At 45.5% G+C, this 8060-nt stretch overlaps 1 protein-coding gene across 1 annotated transcript in view; it reads left to right on the forward strand.

Annotated features, from left to right (window-relative positions):
- Window positions 1-1460: 1460 nt before the first annotated feature.
- Window positions 1461-8060, forward strand: part of sipa1l3 (signal-induced proliferation-associated 1 like 3) — a 76518-nt gene continuing 69918 nt past the window's right edge. Inside the window, exon 1 of the mRNA XM_061216901.1 lies at window positions 1461-1597. The gene's annotated coding sequence lies outside the window, so the exon portion shown is untranslated. The remainder of the gene's footprint in view (window positions 1598-8060) is intronic.

Here is an 8060-nt window from a genome sequence, read left to right on the forward strand (position 1 = left end):
GCAGAGCCCTTTCCCCATTCGAGTGGTATGTCTTAAAGTGTATGTGTGTGGCTGTTTGTTTGTTTGTTTGTACAGTTCAAAACAGGCAAGGCAAGTCTAGCAATGCTGATCGGTAAGATAAAAATAGCATGGGGTGTGAATACGTGCATGCATAAAATGGTTCATGACAACAATAACGAGAAATTAAACAATACACAATATTTTCAGCCTATTTTATCAAGAACCCGTGTACTCTCCTAACAATCACATAAAGCGACATTTAAAAAAAGACACGTGCAAGGCACGCCCCTCAACAGGATTGTGCTAGAAGAGCTCACGCTTTACGCATGCATAAAATTCCGCTCTGGATTCCAATGCCTGCGTTTCTATTAATATCATTTCTATCACGTACAATAAAATAATCTAGCTACCAGTAATCGATGCCATGTTGTCCGACGTCGCCACCTCATAAAAACCGATTTCCCAGAGATAAGTACCCGCTTCTGTGAAAGAAATGTATTCATTTCTAAGTAAGTAATGCACGCCATCGCGTTCTTCGTCGTATATTCACCTTGGAGGCGACTCAAATCCATTCACTTGCTGTTGACCATGGCGCTTTGCGGATGCATACATATATATACATGCAAGAAGACATAACACCGAATGTCATACAAAGACTGTGCATTGGTTGCTTTGCTTAAAAATGCCGATATGAAAATACTGAAGGATTAGGCTACTCTATTATTAAATAAGTTTTTGACAATAACCAATATAAAAGCTATAATCCAAAGCGTAATGATTTCCACTTCGGTGAATAAATACAAACGCATGAGGGCGCCATAAAACAATTGTTGATGGCTGTTGATGAATCCGAGTCACGTCTACAGCATTTGGTTTCGGGTATACGTCAAAAGAAAGGATAAGATATCTTAATTAGTTGGCTGGAGTACGCAACACGGTGCAATGGACATAATGCTAAACCAAATATCTTTAGTCAAATCTCAACTGTTGCGAGAGCCGTATTAAAGCTAGGCTAACATAGGCCCGAAACATGCAGCATACATATATAACTATTTTAAGATGCAAAAAGAATTTTTAAATAAAGAAACTAAATAAAATAGCTCAAACATTTGAAACATACACAGAAGGGTATGCAAAACAATAATTTCGCACTTCATTATTTCAGTTATTTAAATCAAATTGAATAGCATGTAGACTATGGCTCTTTGAGATTTGTCTCAACTGACTTCACATACAGTCTTGACTGTCTTCACATGAAAATCTTTGGGATTATTTGCTTTAAATGTGTACGAATTATTTGCTGTTAAATTAATTCCTTTCAATGGCACAGAAAACAATCGCTATCTATCGCGCAAAATGGGCAGTACAACCATTACGTTTGCACAGGCGCAGTGCGGTGACTGTGCGTGTGTGAGAGCGTGCAACCGGGGCACCGCGGTTTCGGTTGGTCGGGAGAGAGGAGTAGCGACTGGAGATTGAAAGGGGGAGCTGCCTCCGCGAAGAGCGAGCGTCGGCGAATGAGATGTTCCTCTAAAGGATTGCGACTCCTTCGAAAGGGAATATAAGTTTTATTCTAAGGCCTCGGGACCACTGTAAGGTAAGGTATATACACAAACGGCTCCTTTTCAAAACTACATTTGGTAAATTCTCCGAATCGGTAGCTAGCGAGCTAGCGAATTTGTTAGCAACGCTTTAAAGTCGCGAGTACGCTTGCTAGTTGGCTATCCAGCTAACGCTCATACTTACAAGCGAGCCACAGAAGGTCTATTTTCTCCTTTATTGTACAAGTTTCCATGCTAAATATGCGTGTGGTTGTATAAAGAGTTGCGGTTCTTCCAACTTTATTTTGTTGAATTTGCTTTCTTTTTCGATTACACTCGCCTTATTTATGTTTTATTAACTACACTGTATGCTGTAGTCCTTCCTGATCCATCGTAATCTCAGTACGCACGCGCAACGCTGTTGCGTATTCTGGGACTTTGTAGTTTTTACTTATTTAAAAATCAACTTACTGACTCACTGACATTGTTAACATATAAACTACAAGTTCCATGCCATAATGGACCCCCCCCCCACACACACACACACACCCATGAGACTACCTACACTTACTCAATGTAAATAACCAAAAAGTCTAGGAGTGTTTGTGTGGGGTAGTGTGCTGGATAGGGAGGAATTTAAGCGAAAAGTTTTTAATCACTCACTGAGGTTACTTTTCCCTAGTATTTCTATTTTTATTTGACAAATAATTACAGTTAACGTTTAATGACAGATACCGTATGTGGATAATATGCCAGCTGTCAACGTACTGAATAATTTCCATATTCATTCAAAAAGATTATTGCCTGCATTAAGGCATTCATTACCAACATTATTAACTTATTAAATGGTTTGTTGGGTTCTTTGTTGTGTTTTGATGTCACTGAAACTTCCTGGGATGCTGTGTGCAGTATCAAGCAAAGTTTGTTTTTTTATTTTATTTTGGCGGAGCTTTTATTTCACGATACCGGTTAATTGTCTTCACCGTGATCCTTATTCTTTTCTGTGTAGAACGAATATTCACGTGTGGCCACATCTTTAAAATCTCTGTCATGCTCGGGGCGCAGAAGCCGACAAACGAGTTCTGGAAACACATAACAGGGATGGAGAGAGTGAGCGTCTGGAGTTTGGCTGGGGCTGGGGCGGGGTCGGGGGCGTGTTGTTATTGTGTGTGAGCGGCACGTATTGTCGTTACGTATTAGCCCAACTGCCGTGCTTAAGGCGCCGCAGGAAATAACACGTCAAATATTAAAATAGGCCCCCTTTTATTGAACAAGCAGGCGCGCAGTCCATGGCCTGCATTTTTTCCAGTCTTCCGCTTCGTGAATAATTTGCCTACATTGACATATTAGTGTTTGAAGTTCCTACATCCATCAGTCTATATAACCTGGCTATGGTGCTGAACACCGAATTATATTGGAAGGAAACATTGGAAACCAATAGAGAAGTATCCCATCTGGTGATTTTGAGGTTTATTTATATTTATATTTGCATCTTGGCTGGAATAAGTAGTCTGAAGTGATGGAAATGTGATGGAAAGCTAGAGGCACACGTCACAAAACTTCAATTAAATGTACCCGCTGGTATTTAAAGGTTGGAATCTGTCGCCTAAAATTCAAATCAACATCATCAGCGTCTGGATATTTTATTTTCAGGTTGTCCTACAAGCGATACTAAAACTGTTTGCATTTGAATGGATCTCTATTTTCCGTAGAAGGTTCCATTCAAATGCAAAGATTTTTTTAGATAGGTCACAGACATCAGGAAGTCAACCAACCAACCAACCAACCAAGACTCTTTTATTTGATATTATGTTTTACTCAAACACTGAAATGGGCGTCTACATATAAAAAGTGCTGTAATTACTTTATTTTGTGGGGAAATGGCTGTTGAATTTAATGTGAAAGACGGCACATTGTTTCATGGACTAGGACAGGGGTGCACCACTCAGGTCCTGGAGGGCTGGTCTGCCTGCTGGTTTTTATTACAAACACTTACCTTAGTTGTAGTTCTTTGACAGCTCTATAAACTACGCTAGTTCACTCCTGTACTTGAGCACAGTAAAATCATTAGGTTGCACTTGTAGTTGGCAACTAGTGCTTCTCTGAATGTCAGATCAAGATATGATTGAGCTAACTAAATAATTAAGAGCAGAAGTTGGCACACAATCCTGAAACGGTTCACCCCTTGTTGTGCAGCACTGGACCAGGAAGTTGGAAAAAATGTCTGTGACTTAGGCAAGGTCATGACAGCGTATGACTGATCTCGCTCATATCATGCTTTGCTTTGTGCGGTTGCATTTGGCATTCTTCTCAGTCCAGCAATCTGGTGTAAGGAGAAGTAGTCCACTGGGGACGAAAAAGAAACCTTTGGTCGAGTTTGTCACCATAAAGGCGAAGTTAACTGCTTTCCTCGTGCGTGTGATTGTTTAAAAGAAAATGCATTTAATTGTAGAGTATGTAACGACAGAAGTGTATCTTGTAGGGGTGGGAATCGCAGAGTAACACTCAATGCGGTACTATCACGATACGGCGATTCTGCGATACACCATATATTGCAAGAAAATAATTTACGGCAGATCACGATATATGTGTCATTTTATATAAAAAGATTTTTCAGAAAGCAGGGATCAACCATGTACTGTATTTCCTCGCTGCGTTTTTAAGCGGTGTCAGTTTCACATCATCACGCTGACAAATAAACATGCCTTTAGGGAAAGCTGGAGTCTGTACACCATTCTGTAGCTACCCACACCTTTCCTGGTGATTAATACAGTGAGCAGTAAAATACACAAGGGGTGAGTTGGTATGTCCTCTGTGCTTTGTGGCTGTTGGATCCAGCTGACCAGTGAACACAAAATAAACTGACTCAAGTGCACCCAGACCACAGCAGGCATTGGTATTGTGCCTGTCTGGCCAAACTGCGTACCGTTTTGAAATGTACGCACTTCAAATGCCACAATTTATGTTTCAAGTAGCCTGTTTGCTTGTTGTCGTCGTGGACAATGTTTTGTCAAAGTTTTGAAACCCATCAAACAGTGAGTATGTTTCCTGGCAGTCAAATGCTGCCCGTTGTTTTAGAAATCCAGCATATTCACTGGGTTCAGTTATTTTAGCCCAGGTTATACGCTGAAAAAGCCCCCAAAATCCAGATACAATGTGCAATATTAAGCAGCTCATCAATGGTGATCAGGCTTGATCTGGTGTGGTGAGTCCTGTTTCTGGATTTCAGTTAGTCATGTTCATCACACACACAAAAATAATTCCACTAGGAAGGTGAGTTGGGTTGGTAACAATGTCAAGATCCTGTTTTGAATTTGTCGTTGCGAGGAGGCGGAGCTGGTATGCAGATGAGGAGGGAGTCCTTGGCGCTGCGTTCCTCGCCCCAGGATGGCTGCGTTCGTTTGGCCTGTGTAAATATAGCCTGTTGGTTTTAGCCGGAGGATAAACACAGATGTCAAGTAGACTGGGGCTCCTCCTCCTCGCCACAGACCTCTCCCTGCATCACTCTACCGTACGGAGAGAGACGGAGGGAGGGAAGGAGGGAGAGAGGGAGGGAGGGTGGGCGAGTGGGAGGGAAGGAGGGAGGGGGGGAGGGAAGGAGGCAGGGAGAGAGTGAGAGAGAGGGTGAGAGAGAGGAAAGGTGGGGGAGGGAGAGAGAGTGAGAGAAGGCGAGAAAGAGGGAGGGAGAGAGGGTGAGAAGGAGGGAGAGAGGTAGAGTGAGAGGGAGGGAGGGAGGGAGAGGGTGGGATAGAGGGAGGGAGAGGGTGGGAGGGAGGGAGGGAGAGGGTGGGATAGAGAGAGGATGGGAGGGAGAGAGAGGGAGAAGGAGGGAGAGAGAAAAAGTGGGAATGGGGAAAGAGAGAAGATGAGACAGGAGGTGAGAGTGTGCTTTAACAGAGTCTGATGCGTCCGTGCGAATGTGTGTTTCACGTGCGGCGTTTCTGACCCGGACACTCCCCTTCCCCGCTTTCAGGCCCTTAAGTACAAAATTGAATTGGAAAGTGGCCTTCATTTAATTTAGCTTTTATTCCATTTCCCCCTGAAAACGAATGTCAAGAGCAGGCTCGCTGAGCGAAGCGCGAGCAGTCGGGGCCTCCCTTACCACGGCGCTGCGTGTTTCAGCCTCTCTTCCTGCGCCTTGTGAGAGAGAGAGACGGGGTCTGAGAGGGGTGAAGGAGAGCGAGACTTGGACAGAGCTCTTTATTTTAGTTAAAAGGAACATTCTGCTAAAAGCAAAGACTGTAACATAAAACCGACCACATTCGCGGAAAGATCACGGGATGAGAAAAAAGCTTGCGCGTTCTTTTGCGCTCGAGAGTGTGGGTTCCGAAGCCGCCGCCTCTTCCAGGGCGCGATATTCTCTCGTCTTTGTCCGTATCACAGATTGTGTCACAGATAGACGGAGCGAGACGGCGGGGGAAAGAGGGAGAGGGAGGGAGAGATTCAGAGATAGCGGGGATGGAGGGAAGAGATGGGGAGTGAAAAGGAGAGACCTGATCTGTGAGGGAGCAACATTCCCGGTCACAGCGTCACACTGCAGTGGGTTATAGGTGAGGAAGGAAGAGCGCGTTATTGTGTTAGATTGTGTTAGTTTGTGTTAGATTGTGTTACATTGTGTTGGTTGATTCGCGCCTGGCTCTGTTTCTGTGTGGCTCTGCGGTGGGGTTGTAAAGTTGTTTGTGGGAGTTGTAGTTTGTGTTAGTTTGTGTTAGTTTGTGTTAGTTTGTGTTAGTTTGTGTTTGTTGGTGTTTGTTGGTGTTAGTTGGTGTTGGTTGGTTAGCGCCTGGCTCTGTTTCCGTGTGGCTCTGCAGTGGGGTTGTGAAGTTGTTTGTGGGAGTTGTAGTTTGTTTTAGTTTGTGTTGGTTTGTGTTAGTTTGTGTTAGTTTGTGTTAGTTTGTGTTAGTTTGTGTTTGTTTGTGTTAGTTGGTGTTGGTTGGTTAGCGCCTGGCTCTGCGGTGGGGTTGTGAAGTTGTTTGTGGGAGTTGTAGTTTGTGTTAGTTTGTGTTAGTTTGTGTTGGTTTGTGTTTGTTTGAGTTTGTTTGTGTTAGTTGGTGTTGGTTGGTTAGCGTGTGGCTCTGCGGTGGGGTTGTGAAGTTGTTTGTGGGAGTTGTAATGGCTGTCCCGTGGCGCGCGGGCGCAGGGTCAGCGCGGGCCCTGGGGGTCACAGGCAGAGGAAATGAGTCCCAGCGCCGGGAGATGACAGGCTCTGAATCATCCCGCCACGCCACCAGCAGCGGAAATACAGTTCAGCCTCTGGAATGCAGGGAAGGCCAGGTCAGCCTGGGGTTTTAAGCCTGTCCCCCGGACCCCAGAGCACATGGAGGGGCCTGTGCGTGCGTGCGTGCGTGCGTGCGTGTGTGAGTGTGCGTCTGTGAGTGTGTACATGTACATGTGAGTGTGTGCACAAGTGTGAGAGTGAGAGAGAGAGAGAGAGAGAGTGTGTGTATGTGTGTGTGTGTGTGTGTGAGAGCGTGAGCATGAGCGTGAGTATGTGTGTGTGTGTGTGCGCACGTGTGAGAGAGAGATAGAGTGTGTGCGCGTGCGTGCGTGCGTGCGGTCATGTATGCGTGCGTGTCTGTTTTTGTGCATGCTTGTGTGCATGTGTGTGTTTGTGTGCATGTGTGTGCATGTGTGTGTTTGTGTGCATGTGTGTGTTTGTGTGCATGTGTGTGCATGTGTGTGACTCGTGGGCCTCCCTCTCCGCATGAGGAGTCGTGGTATGCACCACTGTTGGCCATTAGCTGCAGCGGGAGATAAAGAGCATCCAGTCTGCTGAGCAAATGAACAACACTCGCATGATTTCCGCTTCGCTTCTGAGCGGGTTGGCCGAACGCCACGGGTCTGCGGACGCGGATGGGAGCGCAGCGGAAACGGCCAACGCGGTACGATCGGTCCGTGTCTGTCACGGGCGCTCACAGAGGAAAGGGCCGTGATTCCGTGTGTTGTGTGGTGAGGGCAAAGTGGCATTGGGATTTTGGGATCTTGAGTGAGTGCGCTATCTCATTCGGGTGTGATGGTACCGCAACCGGCCGTTCCGCGAGAGCAGGTTTTGAAATTGCTAAATTGTAGCTCCGGCTGAGGTTGAAGCTTAGTTTTATTTTCAATATATTCCATTGTCAGATTAATCAAATAGGCCCAGGTTTGCCCTTACCTTTGTTGAAGCCTTAACACTTGAAATTGTACTTTCCGCTCGGCACTTCACTCTGTACTTTGTTGTACGTCGCTGTGGATAAGAGCGTCTGCCAAATGCCAATAATGTAAAGTAATGTAATGGGATCAAAGTGTCATTGGTCTGCATAGCGACCGGGCAGACGCCTCGCATGCCCCCATCTGATTGGGCCCTGGGTTGCCATGGCGAGGCGGTGGCCAACGGGCGGCGAGGGAGATTACCGTGGCCAGGGTTCTAAACGTATGAGCACTCCCACTGGTGTTCTGTAAAATGGAAGTTAAGTTGCTGATTGGCCGGAGTCCAAACACCTTGTTTCCAAGGATTCATTTGGCCGCTGATTGAAAGGACAG

This window comes from Conger conger, chromosome 13 (genome assembly GCF_963514075.1).
Source record: "Conger conger chromosome 13, fConCon1.1, whole genome shotgun sequence".
Classification (NCBI taxonomy): Eukaryota; Metazoa; Chordata; class Actinopteri; order Anguilliformes; family Congridae; genus Conger; species Conger conger.